Raw genomic sequence first — 15410 nt, 5'->3', positions numbered from 1 at the left:
AATAGCACAACATCTCTAATTCTTGTAATATAATCACTTGTGAATATTGCCCTGTGGGATGAAGAATGGTGAAACCTCCCTAGTTCTTGTGTTATGATGACTTGTGGATATTGTCCTTTTGGATTTAGATGTAGGATGTTCTTGTGCTACATTGACTTGTAAATATTGCCTTTTTGGGATGAAGAATAGCGCAACATCTCTAATTCTTGTAATATAATCACTGGTGAATATTGCCCTTTAGGATGTAGAACGGTGATACCTCTCTTGTTCTTGTGTTATAATGACATGAGAATATTGCCCTTTGGGATGAAGAATGGTGAAACCTCTCTTGTTTTTGTGTTATAATGACATGTGAATATTGCCCATTGGGATGAAGAATGGTGAAACCTCTCTTGTTCTTGTGTTATAATGACATGTGAATGTTGCCCTTTGGGATGTAGGAAGGTGAAACCTCTCTATTTCTTGTGTTATGATGACTTGTAAATATTGCCTTTTGGGATGAAGAATAGTGAAGCCTCTCTAGTTCTTATGTTATGATTATCTGTAAAAAATGTTTTGCCTCTTGGGGTGAAAAATGGTAAAATCTTTCAACTTTTTGTGTTCTGTGATGATTTGTAACATTGCCTATAGGGGCGAAGAATGGTAAAACCGTTCTAGTTTTTGTGCTATAATGACTTGTGAATATTGCCTTTTGGGATGAAGAATAGGTAAACATCTCTAATTCTTGTGTTATGATGACTTGTGAATATTGCCCTTTGGGATGTAGGATGGTTAAAACCTCTCTAGTTCTTGTGTTATAATGACATGTGAATATTGACTTTTGGGTTGTAGGATAGTAAAATGTGCCTTGTTCTTGTGTTATAATGACTTGTGAATATTGCCTTTTGGGATGAAGAAAAGCTAAACATCTCTAATTCTTGTGTTATGATGACTTGTGAATATTGCCTTTTGAGATGTAGGATGGTTTAAATCTCTCTTGTTCTTGTGTTATAATGACATGTAAATATTGACTTTTGGGCTGTAGGATAGTAAAATCTGCCTAGTTCTTGTGTTATAAAGTCTTGTAATTATTGCCTATAGGATGTAGGATAGTAAAATCTGCCTAGTTCTTTTGTTATAATGACTTGTAAATATTGCCTTTAGGGATGAAGAATAGCGAAACATCTCTAATTCTTGTGTTATAATGACTTGTGAATATTGCCCTTTGGGATGTAGGATGGTAAAATGTGCCCAGTTCTTGTGTTATAATGACTTGTAAATATTGTCTTTAGGGATAAAGATTAGTGAAATCTTGCTAGTTTTGTGTTATAAATCACTTCTGAATACTGCCTTTTTCGATGAAGAATAGTGAAACCTCTCTTGTTCTCGTGTTATAATGACATGTGAATATTGCCCTTTGGGATGAAGAATGGTGAAACCTCTCTTGTTCTTGTATTATAATGACATGTGAATACTGCCCTTTGTGATGAAGAATGGTGAAACCTCTCTACTTCTTGTGTTATGGCTTGTGAATATTGCCCTTTGGGATGAAGAATGGTGAAACCTCTCTACTTCTTGTGTTATGGCTTGTGAATATTGCCCTTTGGGATGAAGAATGGTGAAACCTCTCTTGTTCTTGTGTTATAATGACATGTGAATATTGCCCTTTGGGATGAAGAATGGTGAAACCTCTCTTGTTCTTGTGTTATGATGACTTGTAAATATTGCCTTTTGGGATGAAGAATAGTGAAGCCTCTCTAGTTCTTATGTTATGATTATCTGTAAAAAATGTTTTGCCTCTTGGGGTGAGGAATGGTAAAATCTTTCGACTTTTTGTGTTCTGTGATGATTTGTAACATTGCCTATTGGTGTGAAGAATGGTAGTTTTTGTGCTATAATAACTTGTGAATATTGCCTTTTGGGATGAAGAATAGGTAAACATCTCTAATTCTTGTGTTATGATGACTTGTGAATGTTGCCCTTTGGGATGTAGGATGGTTAAAACCTCTCTAGTTCTTGTGTTATAATGACATGTGAATATTGACTTTTGGGTTGTAGGATAGTAAAATGTGCCTTGTTCTTGTGTTATAATGACTTGTGAATATTGCCTTTTGGGATGAAGAAAAGCTAAACATCTCTAATTCTTGTGTTTTGTTATGACTTGTAAATATTGCCCTTTGGAATGAAGAACAGTGAAACCTCTCTACTTCTTGTGTTATGATGGCTTGTGAATATTGCCTTTTGGGATGTAGGATTGTTAAAACCTCTCTAGTTCTTGTGTTATAATGACATGTGAATATTGACTTTTGGGCTGTAGGATAGTAAAATCTGCCTAGTTCTTGTGTTATAAAGTCTTGTAATTATTGCCTATGGGATGTAGGATAGTAAAATCTGCCTAGTTCTTGTGTTATAATGACTTGTAAATATTGCCTTTAGGGATAAAGATTAGTGAAATCTCGCTAGTTTTGTGTTATAAATCACTTCTGAATACTGCCTTTTTCGATGAAGAATAGTGAAGCCTCTCTAGTTCTTTTGTTATGATGACATGTGAATATTGCCTCTTGGGGCGAAGAATGGTAAAACCGTTCTAGTTTTTGTGCTATAATGACTTGTGAATATTGCCTTTTGGGATGAAGAATAGGTAAACATCTCTAATTCTTGTGTTATGATGACTTGTGAATATTGCCCTTTGGGATGTAGGATGGTTAAAACCTCTCTAGTTCTTGTGTTATAATGACATGTGAATATTGACTTTAGGGATGAAGAATAGCGAAACATCTCTAATTCTTGTGTTATAATGACTTGTGAATATTGCCCTTTGGGATGTAGGATGGTAAAATGTGCCCAGTTCTTGTGTTATAATGACTTGTGAATATTGTCTTTAGGGATAAAGATTAGTGAAATCTTGCTAGTTTTGTGTTATAAATCACTTCTGAATACTGCCTTTTTCGATGAAGAATAGTGAAACCTCTCTTGTTCTCGTGTTATAATGACATGTGAATATTGCCCTTTGGGATGAAGAATGGTGAAACCTCTCTTGTTCTTGTATTATAATGACATGTGAATACTGCCCTTTGTGATGAAGAATGGTGAAACCTCTCTACTTCTTGTGTTATGGCTTGTGAATATTGCCCTTTGGGATGAAGAATGGTGAAACCTCTCTACTTCTTGTGTTATGGCTTGTGAATATTGCCCTTTGGGATGAAGAATGGTGAAACCTCTCTTGTTCTTGTGTTATAATGACATGTGAATATTGCCCTTTGGGATGAAGAATGGTGAAACCTCTCTTGTTCTTGTGTTATGATGACTTGTAAATATTGCCTTTTGGGATGAAGAATAGTGAAGCCTCTCTAGTTCTTATGTTATGATTATCTGTAAAAATGTTTTGCCTCTTGGGGTGAGGAATGGTAAAATCTTTCGACTTTTGTGTTCTGTGATGATTTGTAACATTGCCTATTGGTGTGAAGAATGGTAGTTTTTTTTGTGCTATAATGACTTGTGAATATTGCCTTTTGGGATGAAGAATAGGTAAACATCTCTAATTCTTGTGTTATGATGACTTGTGAATGTTGCCCTTTGGGATGTAGGATGGTTAAAACCTCTCTAGTTCTTGTGTTATAATGACATGTGAATATTGACTTTTGGGTTGTAGGATAATAAAATGTGCCTTGTTCTTGTGGTATAATGACTTGTGAATATTGCCTTTTGGGATGAAGAAAAGCTAAACATCTCTAATTCTTGTGTTTTGTTATGACTTGTAAATATTGCCCTTGGAATGAAGAACAGTTAGAAACCTCTCTACTTCTTGTGTTATGATGGCTTGAATATTGCCTTTTGGGATGTAGGATTGTTAAAACCTCTCTAGTTCTTGTGTTATAATGACATGTGAATATTGACTTTTGGGCTGTAGGATAGTAAAATCTGCCTAGTTCTTGTGTTATAAAGTCTTGTAATTATTGCCTATGGGATGTAGGATAGTAAAATCTGCCTAGTTCTTGTGTTATAATGACTTGTAAATATTGCCTTTAGGGATAAAGATTAGTGAAATCTCGCTAGTTTTGTGTTATAAATCACTTCTGAATACTGCCTTTTTCGATGAAGAATAGTGAAGCCTCTCTAGTTCTTTTGTTATGATGACATGTGAATATTGCCTCTTGGGGCGAAGAATGGTAAAACCGTTCTAGTTTTTGTGCTATAATGACTTGTGAATATTGCCTTTTGGGATGAAGAATAGGTAAACATCTCTAATTCTTGTGTTATGATGACTTGTGAATATTGCCCTTTGGGATGTAGGATGGTTAAAACCTCTCTAGTTCTTGTGTTATAATGACATGTGAATATTGACTTTAGGGATGAAGAATAGCGAAACATCTCTAATTCTTGTGTTATAATGACTTGTGAATATTGCCCTTTGGGATGTAGGATGGTAAAATGTGCCCAGTTCTTGTGTTATAATGACTTGTGAATATTGTCTTTAGGGATAAAGATTAGTGAAATCTTGCTAGTTTTGTGTTATAAATCACTTCTGAATACTGCCTTTTTCGATGAAGAATAGTGAAACCTCTCTTGTTCTCTTGTTATAATGACATGTGAATATTGCCCTTTGGGATGAAGAATGGTGAAACCTCTCTTGTTCTTGTATTATAATGACATGTGAATACTGCCCTTTGTGATGAAGAATGGTGAAACCTCTCTACTTCTTGTGTTATGGCTTGTGAATATTGCCCTTTGGGATGAAGAATGGTGAAACCTCTCTACTTCTTGTGTTATGGCTTGTGAATATTGCCCTTTGGGATGAAGAATGGTGAAACCTCTCTTGTTCTTGTGTTATAATGACATGTGAATATTGCCCTTTGGGATGAAGAATGGTGAAACCTCTCTTGTTCTTGTGTTATGATGACTTGTAAATATTGCCTTTTGGGATGAAGAATAGTGAAGCCTCTCTAGTTCTTATGTTATGATTATCTGTAAAAAATGTTTTGCTTCTTGGGGTGAGGAATGGTAAAATCTTTCGACTTTTTGTGTTCTGTGATGATTTGTAACATTGCCTATTGGTGTGAAGAATGGTAGTTTTTGTGCTATAATGACTTGTGAATATTGCCTTTTGGGATGAAGAATAGGTAAACATCTCTAATTCTTGTGTTATGATGACTTGTGAATGTTGCCCTTTGGGATGTAGGATGGTTAAAACCTCTCTAGTTCTTGTGTTATAATGACATGTGAATATTGACTTTTGGGTTGTAGGATAATAAAATGTGCCTTGTTCTTGTGGTATAATGACTTGTGAATATTGCCTTTTGGGATGAAGAAAAGCTAAACATCTCTAATTCTTGTGTTTTGTTATGACTTGTAAATATTGCCCTTTGGAATGAAGAACAGTGAAACCTCTCTACTTCTTGTGTTATGATGGCTTGTGAATATTGCCTTTTTGGGATGTAGGATTGTTAAAACCTCTCTAGTTCTTGTGTTATAATGACATGTGAATATTGACTTTTGGGCTGTAGGATAGTAAAATCTGCCTAGTTCTTGTGTTATAAAGTCTTGTAATTATTGCCTATGGGATGTAGGATAGTAAAATCTGCCTAGTTCTTGTGTTATAATGACTTGTAAATATTGCCTTTAGGGATAAAGATTAGTGAAATCTCGCTAGTTTTGTGTTATTAATCACTTCTGAATACTGCCTTTTTCGATGAAGAATAGTGAAACCTCTCTAGTTCTTTTGTTATGATGACATGTGAATATTGCCTCTTGGGGCGAAGAATGGTAAAACCATTCTAGTTTTTGTGCTATAATGACTTGTGAATATTGCCTTTTGGGATGAAGAATAGGTAAACATCTCTAATTCTTGTGTTATGATGACTTGTGAATATTGCCCTTTGGGATGTAGGATGGTTAAAACCTCTCTAGTTCTTGTGTTATAATGACATGTGAATATTGACTTTTGGGTTGTAGGATAGTAAAATGTGCCTTGTTCTTGTGTTATAAATGACTTGTGAATATTGCCTTTTGGGATGAAAAAAAGCTAAACATCTCTAATTCTTGTGTTATGATGACTTGTGAATATTGCCTTTTGAGATGTAGGATGGTTAAAATCTCTCTTGTTCTTGTGTTATAATGACATTTGAATATTGACTTTTGGGCTGTAGGATAGTAAAATCTGCCTAGTTCTTGTGTTATAAAGTCTTGTAATTATTGCCTTTAGGGATGAAGAATAGCGAAACATCTCTAATTCTTGTGTTATGATGACTTGTGAATATTGCCCTTTGGGATGTAGAATAGTAAAACCGTTCTAGTTCTTGGGCTATAATGACTTGTAAATATTGCCTTTTTGGGATGAAGAATAGCGCAACATCTCTAATTCTTGTAATATAATCACTTGTGAATATTGCCCTTTGGGATGTAAAATGGTGAAACCTCCCTAGTTCTTGTGTTATGATGACTTGTGGATATTGCCTTTTTGGATGTAGAATGGTAAAACCGTTCTAGTTCTTGTGCTTTAATGACTTGTAAATATTGCCTTTAGGGATGAAGAATAGTAAAACATCTCTAATTCTTGTAATATAAATCACTTGTGGATATTGCCCTTTGGGATGTAGGAAGGTGAAACCTCTCTACTTTTTGTGTTATGATGACTTGTAAATATTGCCTTTTGGGATGAAGAATAGTGAAGCCTCTCTAGTTCTTATGTTATGATTATTTGTAGAAAATGTTTTGCCTCTTGGGGTGAAGAATGGTATAATCTTTCAGCCTTTTGTGTTCTGTGATGACTTGTAAATATTGCCTATTGGGGTGAAGAATGGTAAAACCATTCTAGTTCTTGTGCTATAATGACTTGTGAGTATTGCCCTTTGGGATGCACAATAGTGAAACCTCCCTAGTTCTTGTGTTATAATGACTTGTGTACATCTCTAATTCTTGTGTTATAATGACTTGTAAATGTTGCTTCTTGGGATGAAGAATAGTGAAACCTCTCTAGTTTTTTTGTCATGATTATTTGGAAAAATAATGACTTGTGTTCTAATGACTTGTGAATATTGCCTTTTGGGATGAGGAATAGTGAAACTTCTCTAGTTCTTGTGTTAAAATGACTTGTGAATATTGTCTTTTAGGATGAACAATAGTGAAGCCTCTTGAGTTCTTGCGTTATTAAGACTTGATAATATTGCCTTTTGAATGGTAAAACCCGTCTTTATTGCCTATTGGGATTTATGTTAAAATGACTTGAAAATGTAGCATATTCGGGTATATGATGGTAAAACCTATAGAGTTCTTTTGTTATATTAGCTTGTTAGCATGGCATCATTGTGTTTATGTCTTAATGCCATCATAGATTGTGTATCATGAAAATTGTTAGTTTAAATGTAGGTTAATAAGAAATTCTCTGAACACAAGGAACACAAGTCACAATGGCACTATTATATGTGTGTTTGTTGATGTGTAACCTTCATGCTGACAACCTTTTTCCAGTTGATGGAACAGACTCTGCTATCTATATATGAGGAGACTTTACGCGTGTTTCCCAGTTCATTCCTGTACAAGTATTGCAAGTCAATACTCACCTATAATCTACACTGATTCATTAACATAGGCGAATCCAGAGGGGGGATGCAGGGGTGCGCACCTCCCCTTTGGTCCTGAAAGTTTATGAAATCACAGGCAGTGATCCAACTGGTGCACCCATTCTTTCTCAAAAAGCTGTATCCACCCCTGATTATACATATTTACTTATCTTGATTTCAGTAAATATGTAAAATGAATCAGTGTAGATTTCAGTAAATATGTATAATTCCTGATAATTTAACTAAATATACATAATCCCTGATGGAATCAGTAAACATACATAATCACTGAAAAAAAATCAGTAAATGTACATATTTACTGTAACATATATATGTATATGTTTTCCTTAGCAGCAGCTGAAAGTCGTTCCTGGTGAAGGATGATCTTCCAGACTGTCTCCCTTTCCGTGTTTCTCAACAAGGATAGAGCATCATATCCTAATACTCAGTTTATGTCCGTGATAGCTGTTTGGGCTAATCCTTACAGTTGGAGATACTTGATAATAGTCAATGTTACATTGCATACAATCTGTCTGTGTTACAGCGAATACCACTGGTCTCTATTTCAGGGAATACCATGGTCTACATTACAGTGAAGACCATTTGCCTGTATCATATCTCACACCATTTGTCTAGGTCACAGTGAATACCACTGGTCTGTATTTATTGTGCAACTGATATTTATGCGTGAGACACATTGGATGCAGTAGATGGAGCTGTGATCGATGTTTTGTTGTCACTTGACTACTCTACCCGATGTTTAACCAAATGGATAAGCCCTCACTATAAACTGTGGTGAGATGCATGTTGCTACATTGATACATAATGTTAATTTATTACCAATTATTCAAACGGATACAACCAAGCAGAGGAAGGGCAGTTAAAGGTCTGTAGCCATGGAGGAGAACCACCAACAACACCCCATGGGTACCGACCACTGTATCCCCAGCTGGCCATAAGTCCGACCCCCAGTCATGTATCAGTGTGGTGTACAGATGAGAAATGTTTTATAGATGCCTGTTATATGTATGTTATTTTCTGACACTGACAAATGCCCCAACTTTCTTGCCTCATCTCTTGCCACATCTCGAGAAACTAGGCCTTGTTCCGCACATTTATAGTTACACATATCTGTGGGAAATGTTACATTAAGAAGGTCAATAACTCGTACAATAATGATGCTGGGAACATTTTAAAATAGTGACTGCATAATGTATGTCACCATTCTGCATATTCCGTTTTCCCCCCAGTGATAGTGACACATTATGGATACATGGTGACTGAAGCATTGCTACTTGTTGGTTACTGCTAGTCAGTGTATGTGTGTTATATTTATTGATGCATCACTAAACTTGTTCATAATAAATGTGTAACGTGAAATAATAGCCACAACATTCCAGTGTCAAAACTGAGTTTGACTACTGGTACTCAGTAGGGGTGGAAGTAGTAACATTCGATGAAGAAATTCTTCATTTTTCTTTAATTCTTTTCAATTTATTGTTCAGTTTTATGATAAAGATGTATGCATTTACTTTGGTTGAATTGGTAAATTAGTAAATTTCATACCAGAACTGACTGATGTCATTAGAAACGTTCTTTACTTTTATTGCTATATGTAAACATTTTGTGAATAGTCTGACCTAACCTAGTAATGATCAGAGATTTCAGATTTATTTTGACATTGTCTAATACCTAATAGCTTGTACTAATGATTATGTAATTTGTAACATATATTGGAAAAACATTAGTATTTTTGGTTCACCTGGCCTGAAGAGCCATGAGAGTTTATGTTGATATACACTAAACGCCAAAAGAAACGTTACCCTCCTACCTGCATGAACAACTAGAATACATGATATGATACACAAGTACGAGAAATATGCCACGATTAACAGCTGAAGAGAGAAAAAGCCATTGGGATGGTGCAGATGGGGTCGACATACAATGCTGTTGCCAACGCCCTTGGATGCCACCATATCACGGTTATAAGATATATTCAGGGCTTCAGACAGACTGGGGTCACAGTATAGTGTCCAAGAAGTGGACGTCCACGCATTACAACTAAAGCTGAAGATAGGTACCTCCGTCATTAAAGAAGGAGGGTAACGTTTCTTTTGGCGTTTCGTGTATGTTTGTTCCCCTGAACTGTTGTAAGGAGTTGAAATACATATTGATTGTGTATATTCCGTATTAAAAAGCTATTTATAGCTATTACTCATTCATTTTTGTTAACAGTGTAATGAAATACAATACATATTTAGCTTTTAATTAAATTCAATGCTAATATTCCATTTTTTGCTGAGTTTAGACTTTGACTTTGATTATCTTTTTCACTTTTTGGATTCAAATATTGTGTGGAAGTTTTTGGTCCTTTACTTTATTTAGAAAATATTTGAATACCAATTCAAAATGAAATACAGTGCCATGATACAAAACTGTAAAATTTGCTGAAGTCAATAAATGAATGCTTTTTAAAAATGAGTTCTTGTCATGTTTTCATTATTTAAAAACGATGCCAGCAGCTGTATTCTCAACTTTTTGCAGTTCGTACAGGTGAGCTTTGTTGAGACTTAAAAGCAGCCCATTGCAGTAGTCTAATCAAGCCGAGAAAAGACACCTGACAATGATTTGTACACTTTCTGTGGTAGATCTAATGTACTTTACAAAGAGCATGTTTTGATAAAAGTTTGTCTACTTGAGCTTCAATGGAGAGATCTGAATTAATACAAACACCTTGATCTTTGAACAAGTGTAGAAAACAAAGCTTGGTTAGAGCTGCTATTGGCCTTTCTGTCTATGATCCCTTTCAGGTGTTGCTGTTTGCCAACAAGTAGGACTTCAGTTTTTAGCATCATTTAGTTATAGGCTGTTCTCAATTCACTTGAAAGTGGACTGAGCTGAATCTGACTTAAAGCATTTACAGATTCCAACCTGGTGTTCCAGTGTGTCAAGGAGCTTCTAGTGGTCCACTGTGTCAAATGTAGGACTCCAATCCATGAGCACCACTGTTGACACTTCTCCAGAGTCAACAATGCATCTCAGGTCATTAATAACCCTGCGAAGAAGTGTCTCAGTGGAAGGTGCTGTCGGTCAAAGACTGAAAGTCATCCCAAATATTGTTCACTGACAAATGATCCATAAGCTGCTTTGTAACAGCTTGTTCAATCAGTTTTGACAGAGATGGTGTTAGAATCCAATCCAAGAATTTCTGTTTTTAATGATAGCAACCTTCAAAAGATTTGTGCCTTGGCACATTCAAATGTATTATTTTTTATAAACTAACTTCCTGATGCAGTTGTACAAAAAGAGCAACAAGACTGAGGCTCCACCTGAATCTTGAGGTTCCTTGATTTATCTGTTGACTTTTGTGATTTCTTTTCTGAAATACTTCTTGAAACTTGAACTTTACGAGAGCGATCCCAGCTGTTGTCTCTCAAAACTACTCACAGAATTCTGATTCAGGTTGACCATGTCATTTTTAAGCCATTTCTTAATGTATTATTATCATGTAATATGCAACAAGTCAGTAGTATTTGGAAGTAAGGTCGAATGGTTGGTGTTGCAGTGTAGGAGTACCATCAAACGGAGGGTGTTGCAGTGTAGGAGTACCATCAAATGGAGGGTGTTGCAGTGTAGGACAAGTACCATCAAAGCATAAGTACAATCTAATGTGTGGTGTTGCACTGTAGGTCAAGTACCATCAAAGGGAGGGTGTTGCACTGTAGGACAAGTACCATCAAAGGATAAGTACCATCTAATGTGTGGTGTTGCACTGTAGGACAAGTACCATCAAAGGGAGGGTGTTGCACTGTAGGACAAGTACCATCAAAGGGAGGGTGTTGCACTGTAGGACAAGTACCATCAAAGGGAGGGTGTTGCACTGTAGGACAAGTACCATCAAAGGGAGGGTGTTGCACTGTAGGTCAAGTACCATCAAAGGGAAGGTGTTGCACTGTAGGACAAGTACCATCAAAGGGAAGGTGTTGCACTGTAGGACAAGTACCATCAAAGGGAAGGTGTTGCACTGTAGGTCTATCAAAGGGAAGTACCATCAAAGGGAGGGTGTTGCACTGTAGGACAAGTACCATCAAAGGGAAGGTGTTGCACTGTAGGACAAGTACCATCAAATGGGGAGTGTTCACATTAACAAATAATGTTGCAGGGATTAACATGCATAACAATAACATAAACAACAGTAATGCAATGAGAAGCACTTTATTCACCATTTGAACATTTTTCCCCAACAAAAGGCACAAGCTACTTTTCTTGCTGAAATGTATATAAATACTGCATACCTACAAATGGCTACACCCTGTAATCAGTGATATCTGAGAATAACCAAATTGGGTTTTCCTTACAGATGATCAAAATGTGTATTTTGCAGGTTGATTCATTCATGATCTGCCGACATTGTTTGCAGTATACTGAACATCTTGAATGTGCTAAAAAGGTCACAAATTCTAGATTGACATTTTGACATTGGACCTTCACAGTCATGAGTGATGAGACCCAAAATTGTGCATTGTGTAAATGCAGTAACACCTGGGAATATCACAGACACTTTCAGCTTCAGTTCCTTATTTTTGGGCTATGTCTATCTATTCCTATTCAGTAAAAGATACTGCAGTTAGCTTCGTAAAAATATATCCACACTCTAAATTTATTCTTTTCACTGTTTCCAAGTTGTTTCCCAGCTTAAACTGAATAGCCTCTGCTTCATACCTCCATAATCTGTGCAACAGGAGCACTGGGAATTCAGTTGGTACTTTTACTGGAGAGATGGATCAGGTATAATGTATTGCCATGTAAAAATACCTGGCATGATCATGTCAGTGCCTGTCTATTGTGAGATCGATTTCATTGATGAACAGATGAAGAGGATATTTTTCACTGAAAAACATGATTATTTCAATAAAGATCCACCTCCTGTCCCCAGCATTATCCTCATGCTTACAAATTCATTCATGACAATCAGAACAAAAGCATTCATTGAATGGGACACACATCCTACAAAATCAATCCAACATGTACAGCAGATCTACACACAAGTCTCTGCTTGAAATATTCCTCTGATGCATATTAATGCAATTTCAATGTGTTTTTAACATGCAGGATGTAATTAACTCACAATTCATTTTGGCATCAGTAACATTCCAGGAAAACAAGAAGGCTGTAGCGAGGAAAAGTAGTCCACCATAGATAGTGAGTGTTACACTTATGTGCAGACACTCAATATTTTGGCTCTGGTCTATTGGGTAACATTGAATATACACTTAACTCAAGTACAGATCCGGAATGACATCCAAACTATCTTCCTATGACAACTGTATCAAACCTCAATCCGACATGACAATTACAATGACGTCACATGCTTCTTAGAAGAAGTAAAATAATGTAAATCTTGCAACATTGTCATACATTTCTGATATCTGGTTACATGTGACACATCTCCGATTATAAATACACTGTAGCTCACCTGGATATGTTCAACAGTCTTCACCAAACACAAGTTTCCACAATGTGCACGTCAGAAGTGTGGTGTGGATTGTATTGGACACTGATAAAGCAAGCTGTACTACTGGCTTTGGTTATTGCAGCCATACAGAAACATGTACACATACAATCAAGAAATGATATTCAACAGGAATCACAATCAGAACATCGTTCCCAGATAATGGAACAAATATCAGCTTTTGCTGTGTTATACAGCAGATACAAGTTGTATAGACATGTGATGAACTTTTCAGTGCAAGTTACTGCAGTATCTGTAGGGTACTGTTTGAACTGTTTAACATCTGTGGCCTGATAAGTGAGGAAGGAAAATTACTAGACAGCTACTGGATAGATTCAAGACATTTGTAAAACCACAGCTTATTGAACAGAGCTTTGGTATTTCATCATTCATAGCAAAGGTAGCCTATACCTTGAGGAATTCATAGCCAAAGTGAGACGTCTAGTAAATGCAGCAAACTATCCTTAAGAGGACCACCAGATGAATTTCCTAGAGACATTTTGCTTTTTCAGTATGAATGTGCATGGAAAGACTAAGTGTATAAACTCTTAATGCTGCCTCAGATGGGGCTGAAACTGAAGACCAGTAACAAATACACATAGCCACTCAAAACACCTGCTATCAAGAGGTTCAAGGGCAAATACACATAGCCACTCAAAACACCTGCTATCAAGAGGTTCATGGGCAAATACACATAGCCACTCAAAACACCTGCTATCAAGAGGTTCAAGGGCAAATACACATAGCCACTCAAAACACCTGCTATCAAGAGGTTCAAGGGCAAATACACATAGCCACTCAAAACACCTGCTATCAAGAGGTTCAAGTGGCAAATACACATAGCCACTCAAAACACCTGCTATCAAGAGGTTCAAGGGCAAAATACACATAGCCACTCAAAACACCTGCTATCAAGAGGTTCATGGGCAAATACACATAGCCACTCAAAACACCTGCTATCAAGAGGTTCATGGGCAAATACACATAGCCAATCAAAACACCTGCTATCAAGAGGTTCATGGGCAAATACACATAGCCACTCAAAATACCTACTATCAAGAGGTTCATGGGCAAATACACATAGCCAATCAAAACACCTGCTATCAAGAGGTTCAAGGGCAAATACACATAGCCACTCAAAACACCTGCTATCAAGAGGTTCAAGGGCAAATACACATAGCCACTCAAAACACCTGCTATCAAGAGGTTCAAGGGCAAATACACATAGCCACTCAAAACACCTGCTATCAAGAGGTTCAAGGGCACATACACATAGCCACTCAAAACACCTGCTATCAAGAGGTTCAAGGGCAAATACACATAGCCACTCAAAACACCTGCTATCAAGAGGTTCAATTGGCAAATACAAGGGATAGTCACATGGAAAATCTGATAATTATCATCAGCTGGCAATTTCAGGAAGGATGTTTACAGAGAAGAAAACTTTGTTTAAGATAATTTAGTAGCATTGCAGTATAATTGCAATAATAACAGAAATGGTTGTACAGAAGCCGTAAATAGTTTAATGAACAAAGCTGCTGTGGAAATACACTGAACATATTATTGAAACCACTTGAACAAATGAAAGTCATTAGTGATGGGAACATGGAGAACAGATTAGTGATTTCTGAGGATATTATGTTAATAGGAAAGAAAATGCTGATTGAAAGATTTAAGGAAGAAAGTCCAAATAAGACCAAATATAAAATATTGCAAAAGCCCCCAAACAGAATCACTGTATTTAGCTACATTGGTAACCCTCATACCACACAGGTAATCACACTTTGAAGCAAATGAATGAGTTATGGAGATGGCAATGGTTGAAATGAAAAGAGAAAAACAACTTCAAAATTCAAAATACTTAATAGTAACTGGAATATTCATGTAGAGTCCCACTTCTAACAACATGATGAACAAAATTGACTCATTATTGTTTGTAAATATAGCTGCCATTGTGAAAATAGCAAAAATCGTTCAATAAACTGAGATGTCACTATTGGAGGGACAAGCAAGTGCAGTCTCAAACTCATTGTCTCTGTGGTTGCCAAGGAGACAAAGGTTCACAGTGACAGAATATGCATTTTCAGCGAATTAAAGAGAATGGTTCAAAGTACAAAGGTCAACTGAAGGTCACAATTTAACATATCTCAATAACAGAACACATACTCTGAAGCAAAATTTATTGTGACTTGAAATCTTTTATTGGTAAACTTGTGATTGATTTTTTGTATTTGGAAACCCACGAAGATGCGGGTTGGAGTTGATCTTCAGTAATCCATGCTTGTTGTAAGAGGCGACTAATGGGATCAGGAGGTCAGGCTCGCCGACTTGGTTGACACATGTCATCGGTTCCCAATCAC

At 36.4% G+C, this 15410-nt stretch overlaps 6 long non-coding RNA genes across 6 annotated transcripts; 2 read left to right on the top strand and 4 right to left on the bottom strand.

Moving 5' to 3' along the window:
• The first annotated feature begins 1 nt into the window (after window position 1).
• On the top strand, window positions 2-2096 carry LOC124269693. Its single transcript, XR_006896578.1, has 2 exons — window positions 2-707; window positions 901-2096. It is a non-coding gene; the product is annotated as an uncharacterized LOC124269693 (long non-coding RNA).
• LOC124269689 lies at window positions 1401-1646 on the bottom strand. The gene is made up of 2 exons (XR_006896575.1): window positions 1605-1646; window positions 1401-1543 (listed from the first exon to the last, which is right to left on the bottom strand). It is a non-coding gene; the product is annotated as an uncharacterized LOC124269689 (long non-coding RNA).
• Window positions 2097-2993: 897 nt separating the features above from the next.
• Window positions 2994-3395, bottom strand: LOC124269688. The gene is made up of 2 exons (XR_006896574.1): window positions 3198-3395; window positions 2994-3136 (listed from the first exon to the last, which is right to left on the bottom strand). It is a non-coding gene; the product is annotated as an uncharacterized LOC124269688 (long non-coding RNA).
• An 850-nt stretch (window positions 3396-4245) lies between these two features.
• LOC124269687 lies at window positions 4246-5515 on the bottom strand. Its single transcript, XR_006896573.1, has 2 exons — window positions 5431-5515; window positions 4246-4540 (listed from the first exon to the last, which is right to left on the bottom strand). It is a non-coding gene; the product is annotated as an uncharacterized LOC124269687 (long non-coding RNA).
• Window positions 5516-5731: 216 nt separating this feature from the next.
• On the top strand, window positions 5732-7214 carry LOC124269694. The gene is made up of 2 exons (XR_006896579.1): window positions 5732-5807; window positions 6195-7214. It is a non-coding gene; the product is annotated as an uncharacterized LOC124269694 (long non-coding RNA).
• Window positions 7215-11737: 4523 nt separating this feature from the next.
• Window positions 11738-14412, bottom strand: LOC124269685. Its single transcript, XR_006896571.1, has 2 exons — window positions 13858-14412; window positions 11738-13665 (listed from the first exon to the last, which is right to left on the bottom strand). It is a non-coding gene; the product is annotated as an uncharacterized LOC124269685 (long non-coding RNA).
• Between the last annotated feature and the right edge of the window lie 998 nt (window positions 14413-15410).

Source organism: Haliotis rubra, unplaced genomic scaffold (genome assembly GCF_003918875.1).
Source record: "Haliotis rubra isolate DU_JTF1 unplaced genomic scaffold, ASM391887v1 Scf1464, whole genome shotgun sequence".
In the NCBI taxonomy this organism is placed as follows: domain Eukaryota; kingdom Metazoa; phylum Mollusca; class Gastropoda; order Lepetellida; family Haliotidae; genus Haliotis; species Haliotis rubra.
This window is presented reverse-complemented; position numbering and strand designations above follow the sequence as displayed.